We start from the raw sequence: 26279 nt of genomic DNA on the forward strand, positions 1-26279 counted from the left end.
CTGTTAGCTTACAATAAGTAGAATCGGCCTCATAATACCAGATGAATATATTTATAAATGTGTGCGTGTGCATTTGTATATATATTATAAAAATTATATATATTATATAAAAAAATAAAAAAAAAAAAAAAATACATCAATAATAATAAAAAAAAAAAAGCTGGATTTGCAGCTCAAAAATAATGTTGTTTGAATGAATGAAGAAGTGCTCAAGAAATTACTACTTCAGGATTAGGCAATGATTCAAATATTTCAGCATTTATCCCACATTGGAAATGATAGCTTGTTTTGTTGTTAGCGTAGTGCTAACTCTGTTGTGCCCCGCAAAATACAGGTCGTATTGACCTCAGGCCAAATAAGGGCTATTCAGTCCTGTCATTTAAGTTGTTTAGACTCTTAGTTATGCTGCAGCTTTTCATTTATGATGTTTTAATTGGGTCACCATGGGCTAGTGGCTAATGTGTTCAGACAGTCCTATCCTGAGCGCATTGCTAAATGGCTAATCTCAGCAAAGGTCAGGAAATGAGGGTTTGTTAATGTCGGGATGTCTATCAACCATCAGTCTCAGTTTCTTCTCCATTGTATCACTCTTTCTCATCTCCTTGCGTCGCTGTTAATTAGAGTAGCATCTCCATTTAAGGCATTTATCAGTCTGTTTGTCATTGTGATTGCATTCAGATGACACAGATTGGTCTTTATCTCTGTGAGGTTACGATATAAAGTTTATTTTTTCTTCTCCAGGGCCATAACCCAAAGGTCAGTGTCACCACGGCTGTTTTGAAGGTCATTACATGCAGAAGTGTCACACTGTTGTGCCTTTTGGCTTTCATGTGGGTGAGTCACCCAGAAGGTGATTGTGTTTATAACCTAATACACCATTGCAGGTTAGCTTTAAATGTCAGGGTTTAATTTAAATTTGAGAACATTAAATTAAGATTAGTTTCGATAACGCAGTTGCTCACTGAGATGTAAAAGCCAAAGATGAAGGTGATGGTTGAGGGCAAACTAACATGGGGAGGGGGATGCCATTATAAATGTATGTTGACACAAGACATTTAATTTATGTGTTTCAAATGGAGAGTAATTTTTCATTAATGGTGTTTTTATAGGGATCTATCTCATGTCTTTTGCATGTCACTCTCCATTAAGCTCATTGTACCCAGTGCACCCATATAGTGTCATTTAGATACTATTATAGTTCTTATTAATATTTTGAATTAGTTCAAAAACTAAAATTAATTAATAAATTACTCAAATCTCTGTTAAAGGGTTAGTTCAGCCAAAAACGAAAATTATGTCATTAATGACTCACCCTCATGTCGTTCCAAACCCGTAATACCTCCGTTCATCTTCGGAACACAGTATAAGATATTTTAGATTTAGTCCGAGAGCTTCAGTACCTCATGGAGAATGTATGTACGGTATACTGTCCACGTCCAGAAAGGTAATAAAAACACATCATCAAAGTAGTCCATGTGGCATCAGAGGGTCTGTTAGAATGTATTGAAGCATCGAAAAATACATTTGGCCCAAAAATAACAAAATTACGACTTTATCATCATTTTCTTCTCTTCCGGGTCTGTTGTGAACGCGACTGCTGTGACTGTTGACGTACAACGCTGCTGACGTGTTTTCTTTGTTATTGGGCGCACGGAAGAGAAGAAAATGATGAATAAAGTCGTAATTTTTGTTATTTTTGGGCCAAAATGTATTTTCGATGCTTCAATAAATTCTAACGGACCCTCTGATGCCACATGGACTAATTTTATGATGTTTTTATTACCCTTTCTGGACGTGGGACAGTATACCGTACATACATTTTCAATGGAGGGACAGAAAGCTCTCGGACTAAAATCTAAAATATCTTAAACTGTGTTCCGAAGATGAACGCAGGTCTTACGGGTTTGGAACGACATGAGGGTGAGTCATTCATGACATAATTTTCGTTTTTGGCTGAACTAACCCTTTAATGTTTTATTCATTTATTAATGCTTTTAACATATTTTGTTTGTTTGTTTTTTAAATATATCTTTAAATATATATTAAATCTATATTTTATTATAGTTTTAGTTATTTTAGTACATAAAGTTAAACTAAATGTAAATCAGAAAATTTGACTTGGCAACTAGATTGAAAAATTTCAGTTAATATTTATTTCAAGTAATAACTTTTTTTTTTAAACTGTGATAACCCTGATTGTATCTCATGCTGAATGTGTCTCTGTAAGAGAAAATGGCATGTTCTTTAGAGTAAAATCACTTTAAATGCAAATATGTGATCCTGGATTCTGGTCTTAAGTCGCTGGGGTATATTTGTAGCAATAGCCAAAAATACAATGTATGGGTCAAAATTATTGATTCTTCTTTTATGCCAAAAATCATAAGTAAAGATCATGTTCCAAGATATTTTGTAAATTTCCTACTATAAATATATATCAAAACTTAATTTATGATTAGTAATATGCATTGCTAAGAACTTCATTTGGACAATTTCAAAGGCGATTTTCTCAGTATTTAGATTATTTTGCACCCTCAAATTCCAGATTTTCAAATAGTTGTATCTCAACCAAATATTATCCGATCCTAACAAACCATACATCAATTGATAGCTTATTTATTTAGCTTTCAGATGGTTTATAAATCTCAAAAAGTGACACTTATGACTGGTTTTGTGGTCCAGGGTCATATATTATATTATGGATAAAAGCGTCTGACAAATGTATATATATATTTTTTTTGGGGGGGGGGGGGGGGGGCAAACTATACCTTTAGGTGCTGATTCTATTAAGGATTCTGTCTGCCTGCTACATGTAGGTCAGATTCAGAGCTTCACCTAATGTTCACAGAAACACAGTAACCTGCTTGTTGTATTAGAGAACAACTCCCTTTATCACATTGCATCATTTAATTAATTACTGCTTCTTTAAATTAGCCTAAAATGTCTAGTTGAAAGTGTTATGCTGATATTTTTAAGATTCATGGGTATCCTTGGCTGTATTTGTTCCATCTAATTAGCTGAGATGTGATAACCTTGGTTTGGCACAAGCGTTTTGTCCCTAGAAATAATAACCATGCCTGCAGGTGTTTCTCAGAGGGGGGTGTCTGTAATTTGACGCATCTAAAATAACCTTATTGTAAGCAGTGACACTTTTATCCTTGTCTTTTCCCACGGCTCTGAAGAGGATGAGACTGCAGTCGTGACGACACTCTTTCTGTCTTGTTTTGTAGCCTGGTTTTATATATATATATATATATATATATATATATATATATATATATATATATATATATATATATATATATATATATATATATATATATATATTATATTTGTACCCATTCAAAAATATATGGATGGATGAACATGAATGCTAAAATGTATTTCAATAAAGACAGTTGTAATGTTACAATTGATTTCTATTTCAAATAAAAGCTGTTCTTTTAACTTTCTGTTCATCTAAGAATCCTGAAAAAAGTATCACAGTTTTCACAAAATTATTAAGCAGCACTACTGTTTTTAACATTGATAATAATGAGAAATGTTTCCTGAGCACCAAATCAACATTTTAGTGATCACGTGACACTGAAGACTGGAGTAATGATGCTGAAAATTTACTGTTGCCATCAGAGGAATAAATAATATTATTAGAGACACAGATTATATAAATAATATTTAAAAAATATTCAAATAGAAAACAGTTATTTTAAATTGTAATACAGTTTCACAGTATTACTGTTTTTACTGTATTTTTGATCAAATAAATGCAGCCTAAGCATAAATGCTTTTTAAAAAATATATTAGGTAATTTGTCCTGTTCTTTCTTAGTCTGAAAGATAATGCAATGCAAGTTAATTTCCTGTAATTAGTGCCATGAGTCTGTAGTATACAGAGACACACCAGTCCTTGCAGTTGTATTATTCATCCTCATTTATAGATACAGACTTTTTTCTTTTGCAAGCAGCTAAAAATCTGAATTAACCCATGTACATTTATTTAGTCTTTTTGAAGGACCCCCAGCCGCCCCTCTGAGACCTATATATAGGGTTACAAATCTCTATCAGTGTTTTCATACAGAACAGGTGTTTGTTGGGTCCCAAGGGGAGGTTACATCATTATCAAAGGCCCCTCATATTAGTGCATAGGCTTAAACCGTGTGTTATGTCATACTGTAGAAAGGAAGCTTTGAATTGATGTAGTAGGAAATCTTGTGGATAAAAAAAAATCCACTTTCTTTATTTGTGCATATTATTGATCTAAAGCAGATGCTATTATCTCTATGGCACAGATGGCTTGTCTTGGTTCGTAATTACGTATTCAGGATGGTCTTGTGGTTCTGCAGTCCAGCTGCTTTGCCCCATTGTATTCTTGGATGTTGGTGCATGTGTGCGAGTTTTGGGGGATGCACGCACGCTCTGGCGGGAGACCAAAGCTTTCCCTGCCTTATCCAGACTTCTTGAGGGCAGATTGGGGCTCAGCCAGCAATTAACTGAAGAAATGACAACACCTCCTGTTGATAGAGGCTCCTGAAGAGCTGAGGGGGAGGGTTCAATGGGCCTGCGCACGACAGCCACCGTTTGACCGACAAGTAAGGAAGGGCTTTTTGTTAACACTCACTCTGATTCAGCCTTCTGTCACTGAACCGTGACCCCAGGGTTTAACACACTGGATGTCAGACCTGGGGTTGACTCTTCAACTGACACAGTTAAACGCTCAGAGCCCTGATCTGTGGCGTGGTTCATCAAGATCCATATGTTTTTGATGTTTGCCCCACAAAAGTTTGTTTTATAGGTCATGTGTGTATATGCACATGTGCTTTTTCTCAAAATGTTTTGCTTGATTGACACAGATCAGGAATCTCACATCAGTTTCCACCATAGTCATCTAAGTCTTTTGTTTGGGAGGAATCTTAGCATGTGTGTGTGTTTTTTTTTTTCTCCAACAGGAGAAATTGTGTGGAAATCATTGATATTTGTATATGGTTGGCTTGTATCATGTGAGAGAATTATGATTTTTATTATGTCATTTATTGAGTTTATTCTGACTATTATGGTGTAATTTAGAGAGATTTTTCCATAAAAAAAAACACATTTAAAAAGTTTATGCTTGTATAGCTGGCTTGGATAGCATGAGAAGTCTCACAAGCATTACAACTCATTTTTTATCTAAAAAAATGGATTGAATTTGTGAAGCTGGACAAACCTGAGTATTGTGAAATATTATTATAATTAATTAATTCATTCATTCATTCATTCATTCATTTGGTTAGATATAATGTAGACTATACAATACAAGAAAAAATATATTTCTATATTTGTTACTCACAATACACACACACACACACACACACACACACACACACACACACACACACACACACACACACACACACACACACACACACACACACACACAAACACAATACTGTTTTTTAATGTTTTTGAATAAGCCTAGAATAAGAATGAGCAATAATATTAATTGTGCAGCAAATCAACATAATATAATCATTTCTGAAGGATCATGTGACACTGAAGACTGAAGTAATGATGCAGAAAATTCAGCTTTTCCAATTATTTTGTGCAAAATAATATGGCTAAAGCTAGGGATGTAACGACATGTTTAAGACTGAAGGGCACTAAATGCAAAAGATTCAGAATTTATCATTGAAAACTCGTATTAATCAACTATTCTGAATATTTGGGGGGTCTTTGTTGTTTTTGACCCCAACAGAATGCTGCATTGGCCAATCTGCTTCCAGAACTTGGCTCATTTGTGTGCATTCAAGGCTGCACGCACTCATTCAAAGAGCACACAGAGAGCCGCATTTCAGACAGTGCGTGTACACAGAATTGATTCCTCTTTCTCGTATCCTTACTTCTGAATAAACACGTACACACAAAATTATTTCAAAATAACTGTCTCTGCAAGTATTCTCGTAAACACAGTTGGTTATGTCTTAAGTGAACGTAAACAGTGGAGAAAGAAATCTCCTGTGCATCATTATATTGGATCCGTGCATTTGGTCTTAAAGGGGTAGCAGCCTATAAATACTTACTGTTCCATTAGTGCCACCTGCTGTCAGAGAGTGACATTTGTGTCTTATTCACAAAGCTAAAATCAAACCATTCTGTTTTTGCTTTAAATTTTGAAATTATACAATCTAAATAACATGTATTTAGCATCTTTTATAGATCGTATTTCAAATGCAGTGGTTGCCTCTGATTTTAAATAGAGCACAGACAAAGCCTTTGTTTATATGAAGAGATTTCATTTATTTGTATTAATTTTTTTTATTTGATTTCAGATTTCTTTTAAAATTTCAAGTTAGTTTTAATATTTGACATTTCAATTTCACAAAGAAATATGCAGCATTTTGTCTGAGAAATAATAAAAGGACACCTTTTCAATAATTTATATAATTTATAATATATAAATAAATAGTACGAAAATTGTATTGTATAATCTGTATCGTGAATTTTATCGCATTGTAAGTTGAGTGAATCGTTACAACACTATATGCTACTAGTTTTTGCTGATCATGCTGATTTGTCCACAGCAAAGTTCAGCTGATGCCTTTTTTTATTCGGGCTAGTTAAATTCATTTTGGGCAAACCTAAATGTGAAGAATACCTGCCCGGATGGCTTTTAGGGATTTTGACATTTTGTGAGCCCTGCAGAACCAGTTTCATAAGTATGGATAATAGATATTTAGCATCATTTGTGTTGATTTCATTTGCCTTTTTTGACCAGCTGCTTCCTTAGTCGTTTCCTCTCTCATTCTCTGTAATTCTCGATCTCTGTCTTTATGAGATCTGTTAAGTAGTACTTCAGAGAAACTGTTTACATCACTGAGAACATTCTGATCCAAACACTGTGACCTTTTACACTTCTAATAGCCCTGCTGTTTAGGGTCTTCATTGAATTACAGAGTCTACCCATGTTCCTGCTTGAGCTAACTCATGTGTTGGCAGCTTATTGGGGCAAACTCAGACAGCCAGGTACCCTGCTGTTAGAGTTATTGTGTTTGTGTCAAGGCTGTGGCCTGCCTGACATCTGCTCTGTGGTTAGACAAGGCTAGTGGTGCAATGGATCACAAAACTCATGGTTTGGATCATATACGGATTTTGAGTCAGGGATCAGATAATTTTTCGTATCAGCAAAAAAAAAAAAGTTTACTTTAGGTACTTTTATACCACAGCAACAACTACTAGTTTAACTAATAAAGTTAGTAATAAAACAAGAACAATTACACAAATTACAAGCATGTAATGGTTAGAGAGTTTGACTCCTAACCCTAAGGTTGTGGGTTCGAGTCACGGGCCGGCAATACCACGACTGAGGTGCCCTTGAGCAAGGCACCGAACCCCCAACTGCTCACCGGGCATCCAAGCATAAATGGCTGTATGTCACTCCGGGTGTGTGTTCACGTTGTGTGTGTGTTCACTGCTGTGTTTGTGCACTTTGGATGGGTTAAATGCAGAGCACGAATTCTGAGTATGGGTCACCATACTTGGCTGTATGTCATGTCACTTTCACTTTTCACTTTTTTTAAATACAGATTAATTTTTGTTAAAGCTGTGGTTTTATTTGATTCGCAGGTTACTGCTGTTTCTTTAAGACCAAATGCACGGGCCTATACTGACACACATCCGGTTTCTTTCTCACCTGTTTACGTTAGTAAACGACTGTTTAATAGAATACTTGCCAAAACAGGTATTTTAACATAACTTTGTGTGTATGTAAAAGAGGAATCACGTGGTCTCTCTCTCTCTCTCTCTCTCTCTCTCTCTCTCTCTCTCTCTCTCTCTCTCTCTCTGTGTGTGCACTTCGGTGTGTGCAGCAGTGGCTGAGCACACAGAAAACAGTGCGCGAAGTAAAACTGCTTGAATGTGTAAACTGGCAAGACAAAACGTGCAAATGACAAACTTTCACTCTATGATGGTTAACCTTAACCGTTAATCCGCAAATCACATGAATGCCGAACTGTGGGGCCTGGTCCGTACAGATCATGGATCATCTACGATCCGTTGCACCCCTAGATAAGGCACATGAGCTTAAACTATGACCCTTTAAATATTTAATGGTTTACATAACTGATTATGTCACGACCCTGTACATGAGACACTTTTTATTTATGAAGCCACTGAATCCATTCATGTTTTAGCTGTATCTGAATGTGTTAAAGATGTGTGAATGTGAGTTAAAGCAAGAAATGGTGGAACTGAAGGAGGGAATTTTCACTTTAAAGGGCCCAAAAGAAGAGCTTCAGGATATATGGAAGAGAATCAATATCATTGATCCGGATAGAATTTATGTTGTTTCAGTCATAAAAACTCTTTTTTATTTTTTCTTCGATTTTGTTCCCTCTTGTTAAATATATATTAGAAGAGAGTGAATTGGATCATGGAAGAAAGGGAGGACTGTCTCAAGAGTTGCAAGACTAATGTGGATGTATCTGCTTTGCCTTCGGCAGCAGCTGTTCTGAAGGGCTGCCATTAATCTGACCCTCAGACCGGCTCTGTACACAGCAGGATAAGTGGAGTAGGGTCTTTGGATCAATGGAGGGTGGGAAAGAGAAGGACAGAATGTGTGTGGAGAGGTATGGACCTGATAAACGAAAGACCAGCTGTCCCCAAGAGCTGCCAGACCTCATCAACAGGACCAGAGAAAACTTTTCAACGTATTTGTTCTCTTAACATGTCTTTTAGGCTTGCATTAGATACAGCATCAGTATTAAAGGGATGGTTCTTCCAAAAATTATAATTCTGTCATCATTTACTCACCCTCAGGTCATTCCAGACTTCTGAGGAGGAACACGACAGAAGAAATTTTGAAGAACTGTCTTTGTCAATGGAGTTACTCAAAAAAAACAAAACACAACAAAAAAAAAAAACAAAACATAACAAAAACATTGTTCCACAAAAGATATAAAGACATACATGTGAGGGTGAGTAATGACAATTTTCCTTTTGTATGGACTATCCCTTTAATGCATGCTTACCTAAATTGGTAAATCAGAATAGTTAACTATTCAGAGTCAACTCACTCTTTGTATTATGGGTTTAGTAGATATCATGATGTATAATGCCTCTTATTAGCTAAGGAAGTGGTATATCACATAAACAGATGGGAGGCATGGGAGCTACATAGCATGTACACCTGTATACTACTTCATCTAGATGACTTTAACACTTTGTTGATCTGACCAACCATTGAGAATGGGATTGTTGCCAAGTGCTATTAGCTAACATGCAGCATGTATCTTACTGATCTGTGCTGTCTTTGAAACAAAACAAAAGCTTTTCCTAAAGGAATATTTCATCCCATTATTATTATTTAGTTTTTTATTGAAAGAAAATACTTTCATTCAGCAAGGATGCATTAATTTGATCAAAAGTGAAAAAAAGGACATTGATAATGTTGTAAAATATTGCAGTTTCAAATGAATACTGATCTTTTGAAATTTCTTTTCATCAAGGAATCCTCAAAGAAAAAAAAAAAAACTATTTTTTGCACCAAAACCCAATCTCCACTTACAGCTTTCAACCAACCCCAAATTTCACCATCTCCATACAGTACAAAAAAAAGTCAGCATAAGAATAATTTATTTCATTAAAAATAATAGAATATATCATAACTATTTTTGCAGTATTTTTCATCAAATAAATGCAGCCTTGGTGAGCATAAGATAAATCTCATTGATCCCAAATGGTAGCATATGTCATAATAAACTATTTATTTTACTGTCATTAGAATAAATACCAGTGACACTGCCATTATGTTGATCTGGCTATACACACAGTTTTATGTCTGTTCCTTTGACACACAAACAAGTGCTCGAAAGCTGCTGGTTTACATGACCAAACATGCCAGAGTGGGATTCACTCCAGTGGGACTCACATGGACCCATTTCAACTCATTACTGACAGCTTTTGTATATGGCCTCTCTCATAAACTTGGCAGCTCCCAGCCTTCCCAAGTGTGCTCTTCAGACCTCTCGTTAGTCTGTAATGAGCCGCCCCGTTGATTGCTGAGAAAGAAGAAAAACAAAAACAAAATAAAAAAATCTTTAATTTCCCCCGACACAGACAAAGGAGGTCTTACTTTGCTCAAACAGCCATGATGTTCCACTGTTGCTTCTCTTTGTTTTACTCATGTCCTGTCCTGGAGGTCCACAAACAACAAGAGCCTTTCTATCTTTCTCAGATACATCCATATTCCTCTGCCCTTTCTTCTCCTGTCATCTCTTTCTCTTCTTCTGCCCCCTCTGCCGCTCTTGCTCTTTTTCACCCGTGCCCCTCCCTATCCCTCTGCCTTTGTGTCCCTCAAGCTGGTTTAAATATTTAAACAATCCAATTAGAGTTACACCTGATGCAATTGAAAGACGGGCCGTTTGTGACTGTATGCTCTGGCATGGCAACACAGCAGGAATGTCTTTGCTCATAGCCTTTTAATGTCTGCATGACTTGAATACAGATTTCTTTACCTCAGAACTTGTCACTGAATGAAAATCTCTTGGTGTCACTTTACTGACAATCTATTACGGAGTGAATGTCCATTTGCTGTATATGTTTTTTTGTTATCACCCAGTTTAATCAGAACATGACAAACACTTCACGTTTTTGAATTCTTTACACTTTTCCAGCCATTTTTCCTTAACAAAATAAATGTCTTAATAGAAAAATACATTTCTTAGTATCTTCATGTTCTAATGAGTGATATTGTTTCAAATCATGAAGCAGGTTTGTGTTGCATGGCTTTGATCGCAAGTGTCTTGAACACAGTTTACAGTGCAGTGCAGGCTGCTGCTGCAATATTAATAATACTACATTTTTTGACTCTCAGAAAAGCACATTTGACAGTAGCTTGAGTATGGATGCAGATGTTAATTTATGTTCATTATCAAAAACAATAACATCTTTAAAAATTGTAACAACCTCATTTTTATATGGTGAAATGTAATTACTGTGACTGTTTGAGTTTTATTAAAATTAATCATTGGTCTTCCACAATAGCAAAAAATTAGATAATAATAACAACAGTTAACCCTCTGGAGTCGATTAACGCGTATACGCGTTTTGGGGTATTTTCTCCTGATAACCCCGAAAAGAACTTAAATTACACTTTCAGTTTTGATCGTACAGATAAGTGCAATACATCAATCGAATCTGTAAAGGGTCTACTTTTTTTTGTATACAGACATAATAACAACAAAACTTTGTGCACTTATAAAATAAAGATAACAAACAAGGAGTGCTGTCTGCAGCCTTTGTCTGCGCTGATCTTCAGATACAAATGCGTCATTAAAATGAACTGTAACTCAGTGAATACTCAACACAGAGACATGAGAGAGATATCTATAGAAAGCCTGACATGTCTACTTTTAAAACTAAACAAGTGCTGCTGAAAACAAATATTCTGTGATAAAGTAATCCATATGAAAACAACGCGATGTCCGTTTTTCACGTCTCCCTTCATTATCTTGTAATGCGACCACGCCCCCGCGCCGAGCACGCTTTTGAGATTCAAATATTTCACTGAAGCGCGCGGCTTTTGAATACGCCCACACAACAGAAGACAACGCAGCGAGACTGTTCAAGTTTTTATTATTTTACTGTTTACTTCGCGATGAGAGGAATAAGACATAATTCACCCCAAAAAGATGTGATGTGGTTGAGGATTTGAGATTTGGATTTCCTCAGAAAAAAAGAATGAAGTGCTTTATCCAGCAGAGATCAGAAACACGAGTAAGTCTCTTTTTATTTATTTATATACTTGTACTAGTTTTCACATAACGTGTAAACATTTTACTAGTTACACTTTTTCCAAAGACTTTTTCCAAACTATAATTCCTGACTAAATGTATAATCAAGTGAAATATTATAAAGTTTCAATAACAATATACACTACTATACCATTCAAAAGCTTGATGTAAATAATATAAATGTAACAATAAATGTAACTGTAACAAATGTAACAATCATTGCTGTTCTTTCAATTTATCCCCCCTAAAAAACCTAAAAAAAAAAATATTCTCAGCTCTTTTCAAACATTAATATAATAATAATAATAATAATAATAATAATAATAATGATAATAATAACAATAAAAAATTGTTTTGTAGAAAATAAGATTGTTAAAAGGATTTCTGAAGGATTGTGTGACTGGAGTAATGATGCAAAAAATTCAGTTTGAAAGTCAGCTTTGATTGTTCCTAATAAAACTGTTTAACTGCACTCACAAGTGAATATTAAATTATGTTGTGGGATAATTAAATATATTCTAAATAAAACTACAAACATAAAATTATATACATTTATTTTGTCCTCACATTCTTTCTTGTAACTCATCCCTCTCAGTGACACAGCTGACTGAATGGCTCATTATGCAGCTCATTATGCAGGCCTTTGTCTTCTCAGGTGTGAATTCATGATAGTTGACGCCTACTCGCATATGACTTTTACCAACAAAAAGTGTCTCAGAAAATTTAAATTAATATATTGTTTTCTGTAAGTGAGTAAACAAGATGATTTTCACATCATTTAGAAAAAAAAAATTCTAGGCTACAAGCTCCAGTTCTCAAAATTCCTGGGAACCAATTTTCTGTATGTGTTTTATTGCCTTATTCAAGTGATTTAACATTTTTAGTTTTCACTAACCACGCATAACATTTTTTTTCTCAAAAACACAATCATGTACATACATGCTGCTCACATATTATTATAGCCTAGTTTGTGCTGATTACAGTGAGATTAGACTTTAGCCATTTAGATATTTATAAGAAACTGAAAAAAAGCACAAATGTCACCAGTTGCAATTTCCTGCCATGTCACATCAACACAAGTTGCAATTTCCTGCCATTTAAAACCAAACATATAGCACCTCAATACTCTATACCAGTTGCAATTTCCTGCCATGTCACATTATCAGACAAATAATGTTCACTTTATCCTGTTAGTCCCCTATTTATCAGACGTTTTCAGGTTGTAAAAATAAAATAGTAAGGGGTAGTAAACGCATTCAGTCATATTTAGTACTGGTTACATTTCCAAAAATTACCTTAACCAATTGATTTGCATTGTGTTAATGGTTCTCAAACATGCATTCTTCACTACTGCACAGCAGCACCACAGTGCCATTACTGAATCTCTAGAGAATGTGAAAAGTTTGTGTAAACAGTTTTTGAAAGAATTGTTACTTTTTATGTCTTCCTATGTCTTTTCCCTTTCTCACTGCTTCCCCAGAGCATTAACTTCTGTGCCAATCATGAAGAACTGAAACAAACCTTTTATTTAGGCTAACTCCCTCTGTTTTGCATCTGCCAACACAGGAGCCCCCACAAAAGACGTCAGTGGAAAGGAAAATATGTGAAAAATGTCTCATAATAAGGGAAACCCATTCTGCTCTTCACTGCGCTTGGACTGTGTATGTTTGAGGTCACAAGCAAATACGCTACAACAACAAACACTGTTAAATCTTGACATTCCTTGATTTGTGTAGCAAACTGGGGAATAGAGAAGTTGTTCCAGTGTTTAGTCTCACTTCGCATTGAAATGAGTGTTTGAGCTGTTATCTTTGCATTCATGCTTGCTGTTGAACTCCTGCTGCAATCACAGAGGAGACCCCTTATCATAATTTAATGTGCTTACCTTAGAAAACTAAATACCTTAAAATTGCAAATCCACCTTGGAGACACAGGATTAAGGGTCCTGCTGAGAGTAAAGTTGTCAATCACCTGCAGTCCTTGGCTTTTAGATGGTTTATGGTAAGCAATAGTAATTTGGCATGTTACTATGAATGTGATTGACCTTGCTAGTATGTCCCTTTCTGCTATATATCAAAATGCCCTGAAGAATTATTATTGTAAATTAAGGTAGATTTAATTACTATTCCTTTAATGAACTAATTAACCATTTTTTTGACTGGAAGCAAGAGGTTAAATATCTTTATCATTTAACTCAAATTCTCTGGCACTGGCATCTATCAATCTCTCTCTATATTAGTCTCCTCTAATCATATACAGTGAGCATTAGCATGTTGTTGACATCATATTGATTTGTCAGTAGGTGATATGAGGGCGAGCAGGGAGTGAAAAGGGGTCCAGACATACACGAGGTTGAGACGCAGGTCATAATAGAGAGGTCAAGCTCAGAAGGAAAGCCTGGAGGAGGGGAGAGTCTTCTAGCCCAGCCTGAGAAACACTAAATTCCCACCAGCTGAGAAAGGGGGAGGACAGCGCACCCGACAGCCTTGGTTTACATATATGTCATGTGTTTGTTTTTTTCCTTGATGTGTGTATGCGTTTTTTATTGTGTGGAGCATGTGTGTGGGGATCTTTTTCAAAGGGGGAGTGGTCTACCCACACTGTGATTAATTATTCATTAGGTGGGTGGGAGAAGTCAAAGTAGGAGGTGGCAGACGGGGCAATCTGTGTTTGCTGTGCGTGAGGGAGGCAGAAAGAAAGAGAGCATCAGAGACAGTTAGTAAAGGCTTGAGGTAAGGATGCACAGAGGCATAACAGCCCTCAGAAGACACGTCATTAAGGAACTACACACATGCTCTTCTTCTTGATGGCACAGACTGTAAGCCACAGTGACCTACTCCTCTAGTCAAAGGATTTTAAACCAAGCAAACAGCCGGCACAAATGAAAGAGGAATCTACTCTAATAGAGATGACAGGCCAGCTCACTCTTACCAGATACGGAGACCTCCTTGCCTGAGAGGTAAATTCAATTTGTTTTCTTATGTGTTTCATTGGTGTGTCTCTGCCTAGATTCAAAAGCAGACTACAGCGGGCTGATAATTGCCTTTTTTGTTTCTGGAAGGAGAGAAAGGGCTGCCAGCATGTGTCTTTTCTCTTTCATTCATTTTTATGTGTGTTTCATCCCACATGCTGACTGCATTACACTGGGCTTTGTTGGTCTGACACATTTAGACTTGTGGCTTATTCTGTTAAGTTATATTAAGCTTTATATAAACATTAAAATGTAAATATTGAAATAAACAGAATTTATTTTTTAATTATTTTAAATTATTTAAATTTTAAATTATTTTTAAATCAGAAATTAAATGAGATATTTGACATTAAATATTGACATTAAATAAACATTTGAAAGATTACATTAAATAAATATTTGGAAGATAGGCAATCTGCATGTATTGCTATTTTCTCTCTAATTGTGTGCCTTTGAGCTGTGATTTTGGTTGGTCATGGTAGCTGCACACTTTTCTAATAGAGGGCCTATGAGACTTTGTTTTTTAATGAGTGTCCACTTGTAGTCAGAATGATGAATAATATATTATTGGCCAAATAATATATGAAAAGAGAATATTGCATGTGATTTCATGAGTTAATATTTTTTTTCAAATTATTCAGACACATACTGATGAGTGGCTGGCTGCAGATGAGAACATATTGATCTTTGAATTGGACGCTGGGCTACATGTTGCGCGATCGGGGTCTTGTAAACTTAACTAGCTCTGGCCATGACCTTTGTGAACTCTGTTGCATTGCCCTCACATTTTAAAGTGTTCTGTCTGTCTGCGTGTCTCGCAGCCACCACATCACTGAATGTCATCTCAGCTCCTGTCAGACTGAGGAGTAGTCTTTGTTTTACCCTAAAATTAAACTAGAGCTTTCAGTCAGTTCCATGAAGTGTTTAGCTAAGGATGGAGCATGCGAATCACATAAAAAAAACAAAAACAAACACTCTTTTACTGATGCACATACACCAACACAAACCAACTGCACTTGACAACCTCAAACACACTCTCTGAGCTGTCATTGTGTGATCTGTGTGGATTTACACTCTCCAGTGTGGTGTTTCTGTCTTTGTCTCAGGGTGGTTATAGGGCCAACTGAGAGATTGTTACAATTCAACAAGACCTTTTACTCGATATTTATTTCAGCATGCAATTAAACAGCAATTAGCCTTCACTAATTAAAGTGTGTTTAGAGTGTTTCTCCTTTTTTAGGTTCTTTTATGAGCTCTCATTCTCAACATCTCTTCTCAGTATTTTCCCCTTTCTCTTCATCTGCCTTGTTTCTGTTTACACAATTATTTGTATTTTTTGCACTTTTTACTAAGCGATTTAAATGATTACTGTATTTAATGTTCACTATAAAGGGAGCAGTTTGTGTTATTGTAATTTTAAAACCATAAATATCAAGGTGAAATATATTTTCATACAAATCCTTCATAAAACATAAAATTGAAGGGTGAATTCAATTCAGTGCAAAATTATTATAAAAAGAACTGTTTATATAAATAAATGAATAGAATAGCGATAACAATTTACACAGAAATTCAATCTACTCTAATTATATAGAAACGTAGTCCCGCCTCCAAACTCTTGAGATTGGGATATTTACATCATAGCAGTCATATGAAGTCAGAAAAAGTCTGTTTGCTGTCCAGACTTTGATGTTTTCCAGGAAACTCCATCATTGAGCTGATGTGCAGCATTCACATGTGGCTGATGGTGACATGTCAGGATTTGTCTCTGCAACACACATGGGAATAAATAGGCCAGTGTCATTTTACAAAAGAGCTTCTGTCACGCCTTAATGTAAATATTGTTAGTGGCCTAGACCAGAACCAGATCCTTGTAGAGTGAAGTTCTGGATGAATGCACCTGGAAAAAGGCAAAAACATCTTGGGCTTGTGACAGTGACATTATGACGTGTGTAATATCATCAGCGCTGTTGAATCAGCCATACAACCAGACATGCAATACAAGGGTCTGATTGTGTAGATCTGTGCTTTCTGTGTATGGTGGGCTGGAAAGCTCATCCTTTTGTGTGGGGTGAATTTTTCCTACAGTGGCACATTTAGATTCATTCTTAACCCAACACACCTGAGAATCTAGACTAAAGTCTCAAATCCAAAGAGATATTCTTTATCAAAGTTAAGACACTGCCAAGCCCCCACATCTCTTCGTCACTATGTGGAAATATTTGCGTAATGCCGCCCAAATGTTCAAAAATCAGTTTTTCAAGTAGTGCTCTGTTGTTTAGTAGGTCAAATGTAATCAATCATCCAAGAAAATTTGCATGTTGTTTATATATATATATATATATATATATATATATATATATATATATATGTATGTATGTATGTATGTATGTATGTATGCTGTAAACTTCAGAAATAGTAAGGTGTCACGGTTGGTAAACCGTTACATAAGCTTAGTGCTTAGTATGCATAGTCCTGGTCTCCTCCTCACTGAACTAATATCATGCCTGATGATCTACCAATAAAATGTGCACTGATTGCACAAAAAGAATGAATTATTTACTTTGTACAATCACTGTCTAGATTCAGTTATGTACTTTCATGTAATTTATGCTGCCTTTCAGATTGGATAAATGCCCTGTTATAGAATAAAAAATGGTCTGGTACTGCTCATTTACGTCCTGAGATTGGGCTAGACATGGATGGATTGTACCAGAACCTCTCCAATTAGTCCAGGTCAGTGTCCTTTAAAAAGCCTTCTGCTTTCCATAAAGAGAGATTTTACACTGGCGACACTGGCAATGCTCTTCTGGAGTACTAATCGTTTCCCTTGTGTTCGTGTCCACAGTAGCTAAGCGCTTCTGCCGCCTGTGTGGTGCAGAGTGAATCTACATAGTCTATTGTAGCAATCTCTGCAAAATTACCATCATATGCAGAATAACTGCACTCATAGCTGTTAGTCAGCACTTCCAGACCGTTGCTTCTGTTTTGTTATGTAGCATAATAGTCTTAAAGGTCGGCTACAGTAAAATCATACTGTAAGAACTGATATTTTGAAGAGAATATGGAGCCAGATGCTTGAATCCCAGATGGGGAACAGTTGCTGGACCCTTGAGTATTGCGCTTGAATTGCGTGATTTTTCCTGCTGAAAGTGTGACTGAAAGAGTAACATACTGTAATGTGATATAATTGTATATTACGCACATTGCCCTGGTTTCACTCAGAAACATATAGAGGAACACAGAAACCACAGTATGTCTTGCCAAGACCACCAGAAGACAAAGACTAATCTGAAGAAACTCGGCTGTAGGATTAAGGAAAAGGTTTAGGAAAAGTCTACAGTATTAGCACACCATTAAAACCTTAAAGGGGTCATATGATGCTTTTTTAAAGATCATTATTTTGTGTATTTGGTGTAACAGAATATGTTGACATGCTTTAATGTTCAAAAAAACATTCATTTTCAAATACTGTACATTATTGTAGGTCCTCTATTCTCAAACGCGTCGTTTTCTACAAAGTCCCTCCTTCTGACAAGCGCAGTCTGCTCTGATTGGCCAACCTTTCCATAATCGCGAATGAGGTGTAGTGTCATCTGCCGTGGATCTGAGGAATCACACCCATTCCCATAATCGCGAGCTTCGTCTTTCAAAATAAATGTTAAGACAGTTAATAATGTCCTTAGTTTTACCATCAGTTCAAGCCCGAAAGGGGAACAGAGTCGTGTGTCAGACACAGTGATGAAGCTCATATGTGTTTGCAGAACACAAGCCACGGACGGTTAAGACAGCTGACTCCACTATGTGACCCTGTCTCTCTCTCATACACACACACGCGCACACACACACACACACACACACACACACACACACACACACACACACACACACACACACGACGGGCAAAACTCCGCATTTGAACAGTCAATAGCAAATACTTTAATAACAAAACATACTTACAGTAGCTGATTCAGAAGCGCCAGATTGTCGTAGAAAAGTCAGAATTACCTCCTCTCCTAGGTTCACGAAACGGTCGTCCATAAAATGTGTTGCTTTTCTGTTGTAAGTAATCTTGAAGCTTCCTAAATGCATCTACTTTCAGAAGGCCAAATAAAGTGCTTTTGCTTTAACGATACACACAGCATCTCTCTGACACGACTGCTTCAACACTAACTGCGGTTACTGAAACCACACCTTCTTTCTTTGCGTGAACATTTGGGCGGCATTAAGCAAATTTTTCCACATAGTGACGAAGACATGTGGGGGCGTGTTTGAATGCACCGTTTTAGGGAGGCATGGCAGAGTCTTAACTTTGATAAAGAATATCTCTTTGGATTTGAGACTTTAGTCTTTGCAAGTTTACAGATCTTCTTTATTCACCAAGAGCTTGTTACACTCCAAAGAGAAAGGAAAAATTGAAATCGCATCATATGACCCCTTTAAATATATTTCTTTTTTCATTAATTTTTGATCCATTTGTAGCCACTATTGGAGCTCAAAGGTGTCAGAGCATGTTTTATGGATGTTGCATAACGGGCGACAGAAATGTGAGCGTGCAGAAATAATCCACACACTGAAAGGGATAGGCTGTATTACATATCTAAAATCCATCAACAAATGTGAGGAATAAATTCAGATGTATGATTTATATGTCTCTAAAAAGCATTGACCTGAATTATGACCTCGTATTGCCTCATGCGCACAATCACAGCACCTGAGGGAAACGGTACAAGCTGAAGCAAACATGAAGTTCACATGAGTCTGATTCATCAGACGTCAGTCCACTGCGATTTGCTGGTGTCTTTAGATCTGACAGAAGGGTGACTCTTGAGGCTTTAGGTTTTAGCATAAACTACAGAATTAAGAAAGCACTGTAAATAGCATGCGCATATATTATTTTCAGTGCCTGAATGCACCAACTGCATTGACCCTGTAGCATTTGGAACGGGTTCAATCAGAATGGTTTAAGGACAGAGATGGTCTCCCACAAAGCTGATCCTCTCTCTGCTTCAGGGGCTTGAAAAACAGCTCATGAACCCTTTGGATCCTCTGAGGCAAAGCACAAAGTAATTAGCAGTATTTTTGGGGGACTGTCTCTCTTTTTTTTTTTTTTTTTTTGTATATGATTAGCAAAGAGTGTTTGTATAAAACTTGTTTCAAGTGTGATTATGGGTTTCTTAGCAGCATGCTAGTCATGTTTTAGAGCTGTGTTGTCTTTGAGGAGCCTTTGTTTGTTTGTACCACAAATTTCCCTACATTTTCCCAGTACCTCTCCACTGACACCAAACAGAAATGGGCTCATTTTAACCTGTTGTTGTTGTTCAATTGTTTAACATTATTTTACTCCATTGAAAGCCCAAATTATTTACAAATGTTAATTACATTTTTAATTAATAGTTAACATTAATAGTTAAATATTTTTAAAGTAACATTTGTTAAAATTATTTTATTTGTTAATTAAAAAAATAAAGAACAAAAATGGGGTTTCATAACCCCAAATTATATATAACTTCACAAAATACTTAAAGCAAGAACAAAAATGGGGTTTCATAACCCCTAATTTTGGATCACTGTTCTAGATCTTTTAGCTGCATTTTTATTGATCATTGGGGTTAAGACATCATGTCTATTCTTTGTCTGTACGAGGAGGGACATATTCTCACTTGCCATCTCATTGGTTGATTGGCTTTCTCTATTACAAAAGCTTTAATGGCAGCGTGTGTCCAGAATAATCACAAAAGAATGAAAAGCCCACCCTCCTAAAATCCAGGACCATTTCTTGTAGTTATTATTGTGCACTGGATAGATTTCTGAGGTTTAATTAATGGATTTGTCAGCAGCTCATCTCTCTGACCCCCCTTATTTGTCACACACTCATTCACACGTAGACTCAAACACACATGCAAATTCAATCAAACTCAACACACGTTTCTTATCATTCGGCAGCGAGTGGGTGTCTCTAGAGACTATAATCACACCCTTTACACTATTCACTAGTCCCTCCTTATAAGAGCGAATGAAGGAGGAGCAAAACACGGGGTGGAGCGGGGGACCCGTGTCCCAGGAGGTGGGATGGCACAGCTACGACCATTAAGAGATCCAGAATGTATTTAATCACCACAGTAACCCCAGGCAGATGGACTCATCCATGAAATGAGTCGCAGCAGCTATTTTTGTAAAACATCACTCCTGCTAACCATTGTGCATCTTCAATCCAAACAAAAAAACTACAAAAAAAAATCTGTGTTTTTGTGTTGTTTCAGTAAAGGCGTGATATTAAAATTTACTCTTGAATCTTGAATTAAGTTTCCTTTTTTTTTCCTACAATCTTAAAAATTAATGTTCCAAAACGGAATTTTCATAATGATGCAACCATTTTTGGTTTACCCAAATAACCTTCCTTCCTTTTTTCTTAGTGTGAAGAACATTTTATTATTTTTAGTATAAATATTCAATCAATATAAATGATACATCAATAGTCAGTCCATCATCTGGCAAAAAAACCTTGACATTTCTTTTCATCTATTATTTTTAGGATACTTCTGCAGTCAATAGAGGTGGGTTCTTCAAGAGCTTCACAGGAATCAGCATGAACACCATTTTCATTGTTATTTTCCGTTTTTATGCCTTTGAAAACCTGTCGTTACATACAGAATACAGTGTCTAAGGCTAGTTTGTGAGTGGCTCTTTGTTTTGAATTCTCTAAAGCTGTTCCTAAAATACTTAAAAAGGGAAATCATTCAGAAACATACTGTCTAGTGTTTTTTATTTTTGTATTTACCAGAATCCTGTTCTGTGCAGTAACACACAGCTGCTGCACCTCTAATGAACTCTTATTACTTAGTATCCCAGCAACAGTACACAGGTCCGGACTTTAAAAATTTTCATTGTTATTTTCCGTTTTTATGCCTTTGAAAACCTGTCGTTTGGGTCTGATTTAACATTGTGGTGCCTAACAGACCTGATAATGTAAATAAAAAGGTTTAACGTTTTGTACCATCCCTTCTTGACTTTCAAAACAACACATTGCCACCCCATAACGGACACGCACACGCTGGCTTGGTAATGGGCATAGACCACACCTCCTCTGGGACGAGCGCTATACTCAAAGACATTTACACACAAACACCCCTCACCCGATTCTGTTGCTATGGAGCCCTAGTGACCAGGTCGTCTACCACTGGCCACGACAGGAGAGTTTGGATAATAAGCCACTGGGTTGCATTTGTGTTCAGATGTGGGCAGGAAGAAAAATAAGAAGATAGAAATAAATAAATAAAGTAACTTAAAAAACATATGATAGTATGTGTGAATTGTTTACTGGGTCATTAACAGTGTTTTGCAGGAGAGCTGGGTTTGGGTGTGTGCGTGGTAGGATTCGTTCCTGTTGTCTGCCCACCTATCGCTGTCTCTCCCGAGGCACAAACTCATCTCACCTTATTGAGTTACAGGATATCCACAAAGCAAAACAGATTTTTATAATCCACTAAAACAGAATGAATGAGATAAAAAATCAATACAAGAACACATCAAAGAAGGTTTTCCATTGGTCTGTTTACTCGAATATGTGACCTTTTTGTGATTGGCTAAATACTGAATTAAACAGTGCAGGAGGAAATGAGAGGAAACTGAATGTGCTGGCAGAGATTAGGCAGAATCCATTTTCACTTTAGAATGGAAGAGACTAAAGCTGTGCTGAAAGGATGTACTGTAGGAGGGTGGTCGTCTTTAAGGGTATAGGAGAAGAAGGGGGTCTTAAATATTTCACATTTGGCACAGCATGTTTTGGACATGAAATAGACTGATAAAAAGTTAGTATGTGGTGAATAGTGAACGAGCTCCCTTTAGATATGTGATTTGGAGCATGTGATGATGTACAACATTATAGCTACATTTTCAAAACTGACCATTCTTTAGGTCTTGAATTATTTTGCTTGTATCAGGTTCACCTGACCCCAATCAGGCACATTTCTTAATGGACGTTCGCACAGGGGAAAAATAGAAAAGTTTTCTTGATAACATCACTGGGATGATGATTAGATTTGAGAAGGATTTGTTGGGGGATACAGTAATATTGTGAAATATCATTATAATTTAGTGGGTTTCTATTTAAAATAAGTGTTGGCAAAGCTGATCCTTCAGAAATCATTCTAATATGCTTATTTGGTCCTCAAGAAACATTTCTTATTATTGTCAATGTTGAAAAAGTTGTTCTGCTTAGTTTAATAAGTTTAATTTATCTCCTTTAAAGCTTTTCATTTATTAATTTATTTTAAATTTGACAACCTAAGTAGGGATGCACTGATACCACTTTTTCCAGTACTCGCCTGATACCGATACTTTTATTTTTGGTACTTGCCGAAACCTAAGTATCGGTATCGGTGCATCCCTAAACCTAAGTAATCAGCCATCTTTTAAGTAAAAGTCTTTGTTTTTTTTCATGTAATTAAGTCTTTACCATCACATCATTTAAAACCAGTGCTGTCAAAAATGTATTTATTTGTCGCTATTTGTTGCCCATCAGAGCATCATGACCCAGATCTTCTCCTTGCCGCAAGGATCCCCTTCTTCCCACCTTCAGTAGAGTAGGTCAGCATCTGGCAGCTTCCAGTAAAACATCTAGAGAGCCTCTTCTGCTCAGGTGGAGAGTGGATGCATATAACTAAATCTGCTTTGAAACCACACCAGAGAGCACTTCAGACTAACTTTTTTCGTAGATGTCTCAACAGTCTCATTTTCCAGGTTTTTGCAGGTGTAAATCATTTCTGCATATACATCAGGTAATATTTGACAGCAATGAGTGGGAAGAGGAGGAGGAAGGGTTTCGGCTTTAATCAGGAAGAGGCGGGATTGATTTATCGTTCCCCTTAGGGCTGGAGATGCGCCTCTTTCACTCCATTGCTTTTCCACCTTATTCATCCCTCCCCCGTCTTCCTCTCGCTTTCCACCAAACTACTTCATTCTGCTCCTCCAAGGTCCCCCTTTTCACCGTCCCCTCCCTTTCCTCTCCCTGCCGCCTCCTCCCCGCATTTATTCTCTCCATCCTCTCTCCTGGTATAACTAGGTCATTCTGCAACACTGAACCATCGCTCCTGCCAACCATAAGAGCCACACAGCCCAGCACACTCGTCTGTTTTACCTTCACTGAAGTCTTTTTTACGTATCTAGTTTACGTTTCTGTCCATTTTTTTGCACCTCTAGTGCAAGGTTTGGTTTCGTTTAAAGCATTATTGTGTACACAACCAAGCTTTAGTAGGATGTCACAACATTGCATATTGTCATCCTACTAAATGACAATATGCAATGTCATTTAGTAGGATGACATTGCATATTTTCTTCTATAATCCTCTGGACTGTTTTGCCCATCTGTGTGGGCCATTATTACTGTGGCCTTCTGACCCGTAAAGGCTAATAAGATCCGGTAATGCACAGTGTCAGAGGTCAGACAGGAAGGGTATTCCACTAGGAGCAGATGTTACTGGACAATATGAGGTATTTGGGGGACAAACAGACAATAGATGTAAAACTAAAAAAGCATGTAAACATTGTGCTTCAAGGGAGGCAGGAAGAACCTTTAGTAAGCTCCTGGGAAGAGGTCTAGTGAAGTGTGAGCAAGAGGCTGTGTGTACAATTGCGTGACTGACTGGTTGTCTGGTTGTCAACATGGGCAGAAATTCAGACCACCTTCCTCCTGGCTTTTGTGGGTTGTTTTTGGTTTGACATGTCCTCATGTCTGTCTTTTCCGTCAGAACTGTCCACATTTGTCACACAAAACTGCACTATCCTGAAATCCTGAAATGACAGTTTAGAATATTTAGAAGATTTTTGTTGCATATATAGTCATATATTTTTCTATCATATGTAGTCTTTTGGTGGTTGCTACTTGCTTGGGTGTTCTGACTGTTTTTTATTGCTGTGCAGTTGCTACAATGTTTTGCAGGGTTTCTATGAAGTTGTTAGGGTGTTCTGGGGGGCTGATAGGTGGTTGCTACTGTAGGGTGTTGTGAGTGATTGCTATGTAGTTGCTAGGGTGTTATGGGGGCTGCTTGGTAGTTGCTAAGGTGTTCTCTGTAGCCTCCATTGAAAGTTGTAGAAACCAGATCGGTTTTAAACTTTTCTTTATAGTCAGAACATGACAAACACTTTATGTTTTTGAATTCTTTGCACTTTTCCAGTCATTTTTCCTTAACAAAATTATTATCTTAATAGAAAAATTAATTTCTTAGTTTCTGCATGTTCTAATGAGTGGTATTGTTTCCAAAGTCAATTTCACAGTTTGCAGTGCAGGCTGCAATATTAATAATATTTTTTTTGTCTCTCAGAAATGCACATTTCACAGTAGCTTGAGTTGACAGTAGTAGTAGCTTGAGTTAGGATGCAGATATACATTTCATTATCAAAAACGGTAGCTTTGGATTGAACTATTTTTGGTATCATTCCTATGGTATCCGTAAACAGCGATTGAGTGTCACACAAACTCTGACTGAAATTCATTGATGTCAAGGCTGTAATGTGATTGGAAATCAACTTGACCGTTAAGCTTTCTCCAATAGTAAAGTCCAAAAAACAACAACTTGTAAAAAGCAACCACTTCACCACATAACACACAATCACATGCAGTGAACTGGGAGTTTTCTGAGAACTACAACTTGTACCACCTGACCACCTCAGATTCATTAGGCACTATGTTTAGGCATTGATAGTGCGATAGTTCCAAGTCAAGGGTGTGAGCAGCTAGAACGTCAGTCGAACGTCACATGTTGTCATCTCGAAATCACAGTAATTATCACATACCTTGACTGCAGCATAAGTAATACAATAGTAGACAATCTCTGGTTTCATCTAGCTATAAACTCATTTAAATCACTGAGTCATTTGTGTTCTTTGCTGAATTCAAGCGCTTCACACTGGTTCTCCCAGCGCTGTTAAGTGGTTGCATGGCTGAGACTTATCAGCAAGTAAACACATCTGCTCTAGTGAGCTCACACTGCGCTGCCATTTGAACTTTGAGCTGATTGGATTAATGGTCCATGTGTCAGAGTTCAAATAAGCAGCTCTGTTTCATTTCGCTTTTGGTGAATAAACATTATATCAAACATTTATTGAACTCTTGTTATCGTTTTATCGACGAAAATTATATCACGATAATTACACTATCATTAGCGTATTATCGCCCAGCCCTATTTGCTAGGTGTTCCCTGTGTTTTTCTATACAGTTAGTAGAGTGTTACTAGGAGGTTGCTAGGGTGTGCCTAGTATTTATGAATGTGTTGCTATGCATGGATTGCTAGAGTTGGTGGTTGATATAATGTTCTAGGTGGTGACCTAGAGCAGTTACTACAGTGTTCTGCGTGGTTGCTAGATGGTTGCTTGCTGGCTGACTAGGAATGGCTTACGTCCTTCCCTCAGTATAAAGCTACTGTACATTCACACTGTCAGGTTTTAGGATTGACAACCGCATTTACTTAAGTTATGAGTCTCAAAATTTCCCGTTCACACAGCAGCTCACTGTCTGTACTGTCTGTATGAACGTGCAAAGCTTGTATT

General features: G+C 36.8%; 1 protein-coding gene across 22 annotated transcripts in view; it reads left to right on the forward strand.

Annotated features, from left to right (window-relative positions):
* nfasca (neurofascin homolog (chicken) a) overlaps positions 1–26279 on the forward strand; it is an 83450-nt gene that overhangs the window by 10634 nt on the left and 46537 nt on the right. Inside the window, exon 1 of one of the 22 annotated variants that reach the window (XM_042766320.1) lies at positions 14400–14720. The exons of the other annotated variants lie outside the window; for them this stretch is intronic. The gene's annotated coding sequence lies outside the window, so the exon portion shown is untranslated. Of the gene's footprint in view, positions 1–14399; positions 14721–26279 lie in introns of those variants that run through there. 22 annotated transcript variants of the gene reach the window in all.

Source organism: Cyprinus carpio, chromosome A11 (assembly GCF_018340385.1).
Source record: "Cyprinus carpio isolate SPL01 chromosome A11, ASM1834038v1, whole genome shotgun sequence".
Lineage (NCBI taxonomy): Eukaryota > Metazoa > Chordata > Actinopteri > Cypriniformes > Cyprinidae > Cyprinus > Cyprinus carpio.